At 40.0% G+C, this 13,493-nt stretch overlaps 1 long non-coding RNA gene across 2 annotated transcripts; it reads left to right on the top strand.

The window, feature by feature from the left end:
• Positions 1-9,785: 9,785 nt before the first annotated feature.
• Positions 9,786-12,059, top strand: LOC117509164. Of its 2 annotated transcripts, XR_004560283.1 has the most exons (3): positions 9,786-9,943; positions 10,497-10,681; positions 12,015-12,059. It is a non-coding gene; the product is annotated as an uncharacterized LOC117509164 (long non-coding RNA). The 2 variants fall into 2 exon arrangements; XR_004560282.1 differs by lacking the exon at positions 12,015-12,059 and having other exon boundaries at positions 10,497-10,879.
• The last annotated feature ends 1,434 nt before the right edge of the window (positions 12,060-13,493 follow it).

Here is a 13,493-nt window from a genome sequence, read left to right as displayed (position 1 = left end):
TCTAAAGCTAATTGGAGTCCACCTGGGGTAAATTCAGTTGTTGGACATGATTTGGAAAGATACACACCTGTCTACATATTAAGTCCCACAGTTGACAGTGCATGTCAGAGCACAAACCAAGCATGAAGTCAAAAGAATTGTCTGTAGACCTCTGACACAGGATTGCCTCGGGGCACAAATCTGGGGAAGGGTACAGAAACATTTTGGTTGCTTTGAACGTCCCAATGAGGGCAGTGACCTCCATCATCTGTAAAATGGAAGAAGTTTGGATCCACCAGAACTCTTCCTAGAGCTGGCTGCCTGTCTAAAATGAGTGATCAAGGGCAAAAGGGAGGTGACCAAAAACCCAATGGTCACTCTGTCAGAGCTCCGGCATTCCTCTGTAGACAGAGGAGAACCTCCAGAACGACAACCATCTCTGCAGCAATCCAATAATCAGGTCTGTATGGTAGAGTCGCCAGATGAAAGCCACTGCTTAGGGCCCCTTGCTCTAAGCAGTGCGGTCAATTACGGCGAAACAGTGCAAAACAGTTCGAAATTAGCCCACCACGAAACATCGTGCTGAAGGGTAAGCGTGCACAATCCCGATGCGAGAGTTCGTGCACATGCTGGTGTCTTTCGAGCAGGAACACAGTGCCAGGTGCAGCACATCGCGCCACTTTTGTGGAATAAATAAAAAAATTAAAACTAGCTGGTACCTGTGGGACCACACTGCGCTGCTTATGTGAGGGAGAAGAAGAAAAAAAAAAAGGATAGAAAACAGAACATACCACCCATAGGATTCATACCTGCACTTTACTGATTACTAGTCCATCACTTTACCAAGTGAGCTACCATTACTGTCCTGGAAAGGGTGCTGAAAACTGCCTGACATCAGGAAGCACATGGACGTATTTTAAAAAAATTTAAACAACGCTGCATATACAAAACATCGCATTGCATTAAATACCTTTTATCAAGCGGGCAATACAAGTATGATCCGTCTGTTCCTCTGTAGATGATCCATGGTCACTGACGTAATCATGAAATGACATGAATGAGAAGCAGTTCGCTCATCTCATTGATGTCCACATCTTCTGGCGGCGTCTCAAGCTGGCTGCGTGCGCGTGTCCGCCGATAGGTGTGTCTTGTGGATGGCGCACCGCAGGACACTGCGTCATGTGGAACAGAGCTCATGTGGGTGACGTGACAGTGAGATCACCTGCTGCGTGTTATGATCTGATGTTCCGTTTCAACCTGGGGGCAGCCTGTCCGTGTGTGTGTGTGTGCACTTGCCCAGATCTTGCTCTGCTTAGCTTCTGAGATCTGATGGATCAGGCTGACACAGAGCAGACCGGCTGCTAGAATGCCAATTTCAATAAAAAATAAAAATATATTACAAATAACTCACCTGATTGTGTGCTTTTTCATCTTTTTCTCATTCATTAAATGTATTCCATGTAATTTAATTTAATTTCAGGTGAGCTTTAACCAACTTCCTTCAAAAAAGGGCCCTGAGCCCTCTGATGGGCAAAATGGGGGTTAAAATTAGTGCACAATTTTTTTGTGTGTGTGTATGTACCTTAACAGTTCTGTCCAAGGAAGCGCTGGCAAACTGGTTGTTGTCTTTGGATTGAAATCAATCTGCATGACGTAGTGATTGTGTCCCTCAAACACCTGAGTGCACGTCCACTTTTTTTCCCAGTCCCACAGCTTGATCAACATGTCATCTAAAATAATGAGTGCACATAATCACACTGATGAGCGTGCATCGATAGCGTTGGTTCTTATAGTGTTTGGCAGTGACACTTTGCACGTATACAGTATATGCAGCTTAAGTCCTACCGCTGCTGGTAAGGATGTAGGGCTGTGTGGGGTTGGACAGCCAAGCAGCGTATGTAGTCACAGTGGGCTTCAAACATGCAAACTCTCTCCATAGTATTGTAATCAGAGCATGGATTAGCAAGTCATCCTGGGAAAGACAAAAGAAATCATTGTTGTGTGGCCCGCCAGAAGAGGAGGTACTGCTGGCCCACCACCAGAGGGCGCCCTGCCTGAAGTGCGGGCTTCAGGCACGAGAGGGCGCTGCCGCCACGGACACAGCCGGGTGTGACAGCTGTCACTCATTATTTCCTGACAGCTGTCACTCATTCATACGTCATCATCTCACTCCATAAAACCGAGACGTCATCTCCACCTCATCGCCGAGATATCGTACTTCTATGGAGGTAACCTTCTCAGCCTGCAGATTGAGATAAGTGGTTACACAGACGCTGCACGAGTGTGTGTTAGAGGTGGAGGTGGCATTCCCACCATTGTTGTTACGGGGTGTACACACACCCACACTTGACTGTCTTTTGCTCTTCGCCAGCAGTACCAGATCCGACAGTCGGGGACGGTGATCACCTGGGAATTCGGGACTTGGCGGCTCCAGTATTCACCAGGTTCGGTGGCGGCGGAAATCGTGTGGTTCCGGCTCTTCTCAGGACAGACGTCTTCTATCCTCGAGCCTGCCCACACGTCACCTTTGTGGATTGACTGTTATCAGATTTTGAGATTGTCTGTATATTCGTTGTGCACCTTCACAACATTAAATTGTTACTTTTTGGCTCATCTATTGACCGTTCATTTGCGCCCCCTGTTGTGGGTCCGTGTCACTACACTTTCACAACAATCATAAGTGGATTTGATCCTAAACATGTTGTACAACACAAACTAAGCAAGCAGAAAGACAAAGACTGACCCTCCAAATTTTCTGCTAAAATTACACGTTATTAGATTGATAGTGGATCTGTGTATAAATGCCAATGACAGACTGAATCACTGACTAACATACAACAGACACACAGATTTAAATATTAGATAATTATGGTGTAAATATGAGTTTTCACATAGGTTTTTGAAAACAGATGAATCTTTACTGAATATGTAATATTATTCCTTAAATCTACTCTGTTTCTTAAAGCTAAACGGCCTTTCAAATTTCACAAAACTGACAAAATTTAGTTTCTACCAAAATCCAAGCATTATGATGTAGATTTATTTTTGTAACGTTTAGTAAAATTACAGCTCATTTTTCTGAAGGGAAACATATTTATAAGGGGAATTGCTTAATAAATATTATCTTTTCCTTTTAACGCCATCTACAGAGGAACTGCGTGTGAACATGTGTGAAGTTTTGAAATTACCTTTGACCTGACACGCTTGTTAGATGCACATTCCCGGGATGTGCACGCTAACATCCATAGGATCTCTTGTAAATCACTTCAGAGATGTATTTGGTTTCAAAAACAGTGTGTATAGGTTTAGAAGTGTTAATTTCTCACTAACATTTACAAAATAGATGAGAAACCACATTTATACAGAAATAAGTTGTTTCAGAGCGTTTTCTGCCATCTTGGTTTATTTTATTCAAGCAAGAAGCCAGCTGACATCCACGCTGCCTTTCTTTACTCTGATTGTCTGTCACTGTGTGTTTCCCAGCATCCTTCATGGAAGTCAGGGAAAGCCCCCATGTGATTGATAACACTACTAAATGTAGGTCATGGTGTCTGATCACTTTTTTTCCCCTTCAGGGGGAGAAATTTAGATTGTTTCCAGACAGCATAAATTTAGATCATATTGACAATATCATATTATGATTCCATTATTTAAATGTTATGGAATACAATTATAGTGGTGCAAAGAACATTATTTTCATGACTTAAATCTTAAAATCCCAAAGGCCTTAGACCTTAACTTCCTCTTTGGTGGTTTGAAAATAGTGATTTTTATTGATGAAATAGCACTTAGGAGCACTCAAAGGTTTTTGCCTTTAGTTGATTCTCCATCTTGTATCAGTAACAAATCAAGAAGTATCAGGAATTTGAACTGTACCTTTCATGCCCCATAATGCATCTTCTGAAATATTACTTATGGCTCCAGCAACAACCCAATGTTTCCTGGCTATGAACTTGGCTGTTCTGACGGGAAGGTCACAGAGCTCGAAGGTTTTCACCATTATCTGTGGACACAAGACCCAAACACATTGAACATCACATCTACTTGAGAAAACGATGTGTGTGGGGGGGAGGATCAATAAGTGATAAAACAGCCAAACAAGTGAAAAGATGACAAACATGTGACCTGTGTCTCATGGTTCCAAATCATCACACTGCCACTGTAGAGGCTCATCAACATCCACGGCTCACTGGGATGCAGATCCACACTCTTAACCCGATCTGACCGAACTGTCAGGCTCCGCCTAATGTCCAAATGCAGAGGCTGCACGCAGAGAAGAAAGATAACGTTATGATATGTAGACTGGTACATTTTGTTACTCATTTTTAGTCCAGCAGATAACCCAAAACAGTCCTTCAAATGGTGATACAAGCACCAAATTCAGCACAAATACTCCTTAGACATTACTGTTCTAAAAAAAAAAAAAAAGATTGGTCACTTGAATTTTCAATTGGTAGCCATGTAGGGGTCAATTGAATAATTACACAGGGGTCAAAATTAAAAGATGCTCCAAACATATTGAAAACTATACCATATTATTTGTCTGATCATAATATTCCAAAAGGTATAGTTTGATTACAACCCCAATTCCAATGAAGTTGGGACATTGTGTAAAATGTAAATAAAAACAGAATACAATGATTTGCAAATCCTCTTCAACCTATATTCAATTGAATACACCAAAAGGACAAGATATTTAATGTTCAAACTGACAAACTTTATTGTTTTTGTGCAAATATTTTGCTCATTTTGGAAATGGATGCCTGCAACACGTTTTCAAAAAAAGTTGGGACGGGGCAACAAAAGACTGGAAAAGTTGATGAATGCTCACCTAAAGAACACCTAATTGGAAACAGGTGAGTGTCATGATTGGTTAAAAGGAGCGTCCCAAAAGGCTCAGCCATTCACAAGCAAAGATGAGGTAAGGATCACCACTTTGTGAACAAATTTGTGAAAAAAATAGTCAACAGTTTAAGAAGAGTGTTTCTCAACATTCAATTGCAAGGAATTTAGGGATTCCATCATCTACAGTCCATGATATGATCAGAAGATTCAGCGAATCTGGAGAACTTTCTACACATAAGCGGCAAGGCTAAAAAACCAGCATTGAATGCCCGTGATCTTCGATCATTCAGGCGGCACTGCATTAAAAACAGACATCATTGTGTAAAGGATCTTACCTCATGGGCTCAGGAACACTTCAGAAAACCACTGTCAGTTAACACAGTTTGTCGCTGCATCTACAAGTGCCAAGTTAAAACTCTACCATGCAAGTGAAAGCCATACTCACAACATCCAGAAATGCTGCCGCCTTCTCTGGGCCCGAGCTCGTGTGAAATGGACAGACGCAAAGTGGAAAAGTGTGCTGTGGTCCGATGAGTCCACATTTCAAATTGTTTTTTGGAAATCATGGACGTTGTGTCCTCTGGACAAAAGAGGAAAAAGACAATCCAGATTGTTACCAGCACTAAGTTCAAAAGCCAACATCTGTTATGGTATGGGGGTATGTTAGTGCCCATGGCATGGGCAACTTACACATCTGTGATGGCACCATCAATGCTGAAAGGTACATTCAGATTTTGGAGCAACACATGCTGCCATCCAAGGAACGTATTTTTCAGGGACGTCCCTCCTTATTTCAGTCAGACATTGCCAAGCCACATTCTGCACATGTTACAACAGCGTGGCTTTGTAGTAAAAGAGTGCAGGTGCTAGACTGGCCTGCCTGCAGTCCAGACCTGTCACCCACTGAAAATGTGCGGCACATTATGAAGTGCAAAATATGACAACAGAGACTCCGGACTGTTGAACAACTGAAGTCATACATCAAGCAAGAATGGGAAAGAATTCCACCTACAAAGCTTCAACAATTTGTGTCCTCAGTTTCCAAATGCTTATTGAGTGTTGTTAGAAGGAAAGGTGATGTATCACCGTGGTAAACATACCACTGTCCCAGCTTTTTTTAAACGTGTTGCAGCCATCCATTTCAAAATGAGCAAATATTTGCACAAAAACAATAAAGTTGATCAGTTTGAACATTAAATATATTGTCTTTGGGTGATTCTTTAACTACAGGCACTATTGGCCTTGTAAATGTAATTTCCACCACACTATTGCCTTACATATAAAGCGCCTTGGGGCAACTGTTTGTTGTGATTTGGCGCTATATACATGTGCTCTGATGTCACTGTTTATCTCCATAGAAACTACCCAAACAATCTTTCATACAAACTGTTTAGGGACATTACAGTGTTGTGGTGGAAATTACGGCAATAGTGTGGGACAACTACATTTTGTTTAAAAAAAATTACAACAGTTGTATGACATTGAATACCCCAATTATGTTTTGATTATTTTACTGATATTTTATTCAGAGATATTTTAAAACATTAGAAAAAACGTTTCTTTACCATTCATTTTATCATTGAAGAACAAAAGTCTGGGTGTGGGACAAGCACAAAATGGCAATATTTGCATATAATGATGCTGAAAAAAGGTGAAAAAGTCATCATAGACTACTAGAACAAATTTCTTAACACACTTTCATTGTAAAGATAATTATAAAAGTGTGAAATTTCCCCTTTTTTCCTGTTTTTCATACAATATGATCAAAGGACATAATAAGTGCCCGTAGTCTAAGAATCACCCTTTGTGGTGTATTGAATGAATGAATGAATGAATGAATGAATGAATGAAACTATTTATTTCGAACATTTGATACAACAACAATTACAAGATAGATCAGTAAAGACACCAACAAAAAAGTTCCTACTGTGTACCCAACATGTCCGAAAAGGGGTAGGGTGAAGCATCAGCTTATTTATCCCTACCCCTTCCCCACAACCAGTAATACCCTTTGCCACATATACACATAGATTCCTACACACCTAAACTGATATAAATATATATATATATATATATATATATATATATATATATATATATATATATATATATATATCCATCAACATACGTACACATATATATACATATACACACACTTACCCTGTTAAAAGGGAGTTTTTCCTTCCCCTGTTGCCAAGTGCTTGTTCACAGGGGGTCGTTTTGACCGTTGGGGTTTTTCCGTAATTATTGTATGGCCTTGCCTTACAATAGGCGCCTTGGGCAACTGTTCGTTGTGATTTGGCGCTATATAAATAACATTGATTTGATTTTTAGGTTTGATGCCTGACAAATGTTGTTTATACTTTCTTGCTCAAATTTGTCCCATATAAATGTTTGATCAGTGCTTAAACTTGAATCAGAAATGAATAACAACCCCTGGCAAAAATTATGGAATCACCGGCCTCGGAGGATGTTCATTCAGTTGTTTAATTTTGTAGAAAAAAAGCAGATCACAGACATGACACAAAACTAAAGTCATTTGAAATGGCAACTTTCTGGCTTTAAGAAACACTATAGAAATCAGGAAAAAAAATTGTGGCAGTCAGTAACGGTTACTTTTTTAGACCAAGCAGAGGGAAAAAAATATGGAATCACTCATTTCTGAGGAAAAAAATTATGGAATCATGAAAAACAAAGAACGCTCCAACACATCTAGTATTTTGTTGCACCACCTCTGGATTTTATAACAGCTTGCAGTCTCTGAGGCATGGACTTAATGAGTGACAAACAGTACTCTTCATCAATCTGGCTCCAACTTTCTCTGATTGCTGTTGCCAGATCAGCTTTGCAGGTTGGAGCCTTGTCATGGACCATTTTCTTCAACTTCCACCAAAGATTTTCAATTGGATTAAGATCCGGACTATTTGCAGGCCATGACATTGACCCTATGTGTCTTTTTGCAAGGAATGTTTTCACAGTTTTTGCTCTATGGCAAGATGCATTATCATCTTGAAAAATGATTTCATCATCCCCAAACATCCTTTCAACTGATGGGATAAGAAAAGTCCAAAATATCAACGTAAACTTGTACATTTATTGATGATGTAATGACAGCCATCTCCCCAGTGCCTTTACCTGAGATGCAGCCCCATATCATCAATGACTGGAAATTTACATGTTCTCTTCAGGCAGTCATCTTTAAATCTCATTGGAACGGCACCAAACAAAAGTTCCAGCATCATCAGCTTGCCCAATGTAGATTCGAGATTCATCACTGAATATGACTTTCATCCAGTCATCCACAGTCCACGATTGCTTTTCCTTAGCCCATTGTAACCTTGTTTTTTTCTGTTTAGGTGTTAATGATGGCTTTCGTTTAGCTTTTCTGTATGTAAATCCCATTTCCTTAGGCGGTTTTTACAGTTCGATCACAGACGTTGACTCCAGTTTCCTCCCATTCGTTCATTTGTTTTGTTGTGCATTTCCGATTTTTGAGACATATTGCTTTAAGTTTTCTGTCTTTACGCTTTGATGTCTTCCTTGGTCTACCAGTATGTTTGCCTTTAACAACCTTCCCATGTTGTTTGTATTTGGTCCAGAATTTAGACACAGCTGACTGTGAACAACCAACATCTTTTGCAACATTGCGTGATGATTTACCCTCTTTTAAGAGTTTAATAATCCTCTCCTTTGTTTCAATTGACATCTCTCGTGTTGGAGCCATGATTCACGTCAGTCCACTTGGTGCAACAGCTCTCCAAGGTGTGATCACTCCTTTTTAGATGCAGACTAACGAGCAGATCTGATTTGATGCAGGTGTTAGTTTTGGGGATGAAAATTTACAGGGTGATTCCATAATTTTTGCCAGGGGTTGTACGGGCCAGAAGGCCTATAAACAGTGACAAGGTAACATAGGTGATTTCCATTTTTATGACCTTGACAATACGTAGCATCACGGGCATAACAGAATCAGATGCTTAAACGAATTATATTTATGACCCCCAACAGCTAAGAAGGTAAACCTCTTTTTGCAAGGAATGTTTTCACAGTTTTTGCTCTATGGCAAGATGCATTATCACTTGAAAAATGATTTAATCATCCCCAGACATCCTTCATCACTGAATACTTTCATCCAGTCATCCACAGTCCACGATTGCTTTTCCTTAGCCCATTGTAACCTTGTTTTTTCTGTTTAGGTGTTAATGATGGCTTTCGTTTAGCTTTTCTGTATGTAAATCACATTTCCTTTAGGCGGTTTCTTACAGTTCGGTCACAGACGTTGACTCCAGTTTCCTCCCATTCGTTCATTTTTTTGTTGTGCATTTTCGATTTTTGAGACATATTGCTTTAAGTTTTCTGTCTTGACGCTTTGATGTCTTTCTTGGTCTACCAGTATATTTGCCTTTAACAACCTTCCCATGTTGTTTGTATTTGGTCCAGAGTTTAGACACAGCTGACTGTGAAAACCAACATCTTTTGCAACATTGCATGATGATTTACCCTCTTTTAAGAGTTTGATAATCCTCTCCTTTGTTTCAATTGACATCTCTCGTGTTGGAGCCATGATTCATGTCAGTCCACTTGGTGCAACAGCTGTCCAAGGTGTGATCCCTCCTTTTTAGATGCAGACTAACGAGCAGATCTGATATGATGCAGGTGTTAGTTTTGGGGATGAAAATTTACAGGGTGATTCCATAATTTTTTCCTCAGAATTGAGTGAGTCCATATTTTTTTTCCCTCTGCTTGGTCTAAAAAAGTAACCGTTACTGACTGCCACAATTGTTTTTTCCTGATTTTTTTTTTATACTGTTTCTTAAAGCCAGAAAGTTGCCATTTGAAATGACTTTAGTTTTGTGTCATGTCTGTGATCTGCTTTTTTTCTACAAAGTTAAACAACTGAATGAGCATCCTCCGAAGCCGGTTATTCCATAATTATTGCCAGGGGTTGTAGTCACTTGCGCTATCACTGTGCTTGCTGGTAAACTTGTGCGTGTTTGTTTGTGTTGTCAGGCTCCAGGATGCGGTGAGCCTTGTCGATCTGTTCCACAAGGTTTACCCCCAGAGTGAGTCGGCTCAGGAGGCTGCCAGCCAGCAGGCCACTGGCACTGACCTGCTAAAGGTGAGAACAAATCAGTCAGCTAGTTTATTATTTAGTATTCATTCAGCTCTGTGCAGAAAAAGACAAACCCCAGCAGTAATGCATCCAGTATTTGTGCAGATAATTAAAGTAGTGGCCCTCAGGTTAATTAGGAACATAGCGCAGCTCTTCAGAGGTCACACGGGGTCCATTTCATCTAAGGTTTCCTGTGTGTGTGTTTGAATTTTTCTCCACTGTGGGAACTGCCAGGTCACACTCAGGACACATCAGCTCCTATTAGACCTCACAGGCTCTTAGTCTGGAATCAGTACAGTGAGACACTTGGAATGAAAGCCGTTTAACATGAAGGGACAGCAGCTGATAGAATGTCGGTCTGCTGCGTTGCTGTGAAAGAATCTCACTTTTCATTACTGTTGTACATTTGCTTATTTGGTGAACACACTTTGTAATCTGTGTCACAATTTAAAATGGTTATTTTAATGACTTACAGAGCACCTAACCCCAACAAACAAAAAAAAGGTTTTCCCCCCCCATCCTCTCCAATTGTCCTGACCTTTAACCTTTCTGTCTGCAGATCTTTGCCCAGAAAGAGTCCCAGAGGTCAGGCTACATTGAATTGGCCCTGCAGTCGTATGAACAGATGGATGTTAAGACTTCTACCGCCTAGCTCTCCACCCCCACACAGAAACCTTTTAATTCTTTGTCAGTGAGGAATGTTACACACAACCAGAGGAGCACACTCGAATTGTCCACTCACAGGTCTGATCACACCTGCTTTGCTCCTTAAATAAAAGTTGCTTCCTGACTGGGAGGCGCAAGGAAAATTGGCAGAGTATGTCTCCCTTACCCAAAAAGCTTTTCTGATTGTTCATGTACGAGTTTCAATTGAAGCGCTGAGTGAAAAATGTGTCATGTTAACTGACTAATATACAGAAAATAAATTACATTGTAAAATGCCTGTTTTTTTACTATTATTGTGGGAATTGTTGTAAAATACAGCAAGGCCTGGTGGGTATTATTCAAGTTCTCATACACATAACTCATAACCGAGTCTTCGTGTGACTTGGTAATTGTTTATTTCTTGACAAAATTTTTCACTTTATTCTTGACTAACACACACCCCTTCCACCATGTTTGATCTGTACTGGCCCCAAACTGAGTTAAACAGTTTGAACTTTCAGGGTCAGCCCAATAGAAAGGCTTTATGACTTTATTTCTTGGACACAGCTGTTCTGCATATCCCCTCCATAAGCACTGGACCCATATTTTGACCTTGGCCTGTGGCATGGTCTTTTAACCGATTGGTCTCAAAATTAATTTGTCCTTGGCTGGCCTTCATTTGTTCCACCAAGGTTGGTCCAAACTGGATCGAAAGTTAGTTTGTTGAGGCGTGGATGAACACACAGGACTGAGAACAGAGTCCACTGCATGTGCTATAAGAAAGAGAGAGAAAATATGATCTGTAACCTCTTCAACATCCCTGCAACAGCAACATGGATTTCATATTAAACAATGTTTTTGATGTATTAAAAGCAGTTTTAGCATTAACGGCTCTGTCAAATGACTAGGTACACACCACAAAAGTCAATGGTTTATGAAGACATTAAATCCAACATTGTAATAGATGTAAAAGTACAACCAAATGCAGATTTTTAAAAATTTTCCATCCTGTACTCTGCCTTCATAATATCATTTTTGTAGTACATACTATACAGGTTGCCCCTTTCCAACACAAAAAAAAATTGAATTGCTGTCTGAATTAGTTAAATTTTTAAGTAAAAATTCCAGTTCAGGAATGCCAAAAATAATCAAATTGATCAACTTCTGCCATGTGAGATTCAAGAAGAACGTTGAGTAAAAAGTAATTCTCTTCCATCATAATGTAAATATGTGACTGTCAGAACGTAAGACACCTAGATTTAAGAAACACAATGGAAAATACCTTTATGAATATTAGAAACTGACACCAACTTTATCATGTAGTGGTTTATGATTTTGAGTTTTAAGAGGCAACATTCCACAATTAATTGAAAACATGTATCCCGTATTTGCAAAAACACAAACTTTCTGTATTATGTTTACTTTATCTTAGGGCCCCATCACACATAACACGATTGAAGCTGACTAGTGCACAAAGGAGAATTGTGTGCCATTCATGAAGAATCTGAGCCACCTCAAACGCCTCGTACAGCTGTCGCTACAACATTCGCACACACAAGTGGCCAAAAGACAGTGGATGCCCTGCGAGTGCTCATTCAAATCCCATCTCGGCAGGTGTCACCCCCCCAAATGATGTGTGGAGTGTGTCGTCGTCGTCCACCCCCTTCCCCCAACACAAAAGGCATGTGGAGTGTCCAGTCCTCACGCTCTCATGAGGCCATGAGCGCGCGGCATGGTGTGAAGCCCCCCAACTGGCTGATTTCACCTCCACCATGTAAATTGCAGTTTCCATGACAGATGAAAAGAGTGGAAATAAAAAAAAAAAAAAAATAATAATGCATTTATCTCCTTGTTGATTTTAGCCATTTTACGCTCCTGTTATAAGACAGTGATTGTAGCACAGTGGTAAAGTTCCGTCACCACGGTTTTGTGCATGCCTGTCCGAACGTGTGTTCCTCCTGACAGCAGGTGGAATGTTTCGTGGTTACCCATTTCCTTTTTGGTTCGTGGATTTTCTTCCGGTTTCTTCATCTTTCATGTTATGTGTGAAGGAGCCCTTTTTGGTTTTTGCTACTTTCAAAAAATCTGGTTTATAAAAGTTGTCATTCGTTCAAGAAATCGTCATCCAGGTTGATATCTGTGGTGTCGATGTCTTCCAGGTCCAAAGTATCGAGATCCAGCTCATTGAAATCCTACAAGGAGAAAATATTTATATTGAGATAAAATCTGCATTGTCTTCAATGGTAATGACAATTTCATTGCTACATGCAGTGCATGTGAAAACCCCCCCTTGAGCTTTTACACTGTTTTTACATTATATATATGTATATGTATGTATATATGTATATGTATGTATATATATGTATATGTACACACACACAAATTTTATTGTAAAAATGAAATGACAACTTGCTTAAAATTGTAGTCCCTTGGACAAAACCCTAAATTATGTAGCAGAAAAAAATTGTGAAAAAGTGACAAAAGATGCCATTTCCCAGGATGCCGGTTGAGAGTTAAAGGGCACTGCCAGCTGTATACTGTATGTGAGCAGTAGTTTTGTGGAGGTGAAGAAGTCAAAGTGCAAAATAAATAAATAAATGTTAACAGAAAGATTGATGGACAGTTAATATACACAGACATCAAGATACGCTGTTGGGAAAAACTACGGATAATATCAGGACATATTTTGGACAAGATGAGTTAGTGAGAGACGATTGTGGTAACTTTAAAAGTTTGTGCATGCGCTTCCTCCTTGATGTCTGTAAAATCTTACAGTGAACTCATGCAGTTTGCTGCTGAAGCAAAGTGCGATTTTATTCATTTATTTTTTAAATTCCTGAAGGGCACTATGCGGTTTGAAAAGGGCTATGCTGATTTGAAAATGAATTTTGGTCCCCAGCTAGATGCTATC

This window comes from Thalassophryne amazonica, chromosome 4 (genome assembly GCF_902500255.1).
Source record: "Thalassophryne amazonica chromosome 4, fThaAma1.1, whole genome shotgun sequence".
Taxonomy (NCBI): Eukaryota; Metazoa; Chordata; class Actinopteri; order Batrachoidiformes; family Batrachoididae; genus Thalassophryne; species Thalassophryne amazonica.
The sequence above is the reverse complement of the archived record's forward strand: the minus strand, read 5'-3'. Positions and strand labels throughout refer to the sequence as shown.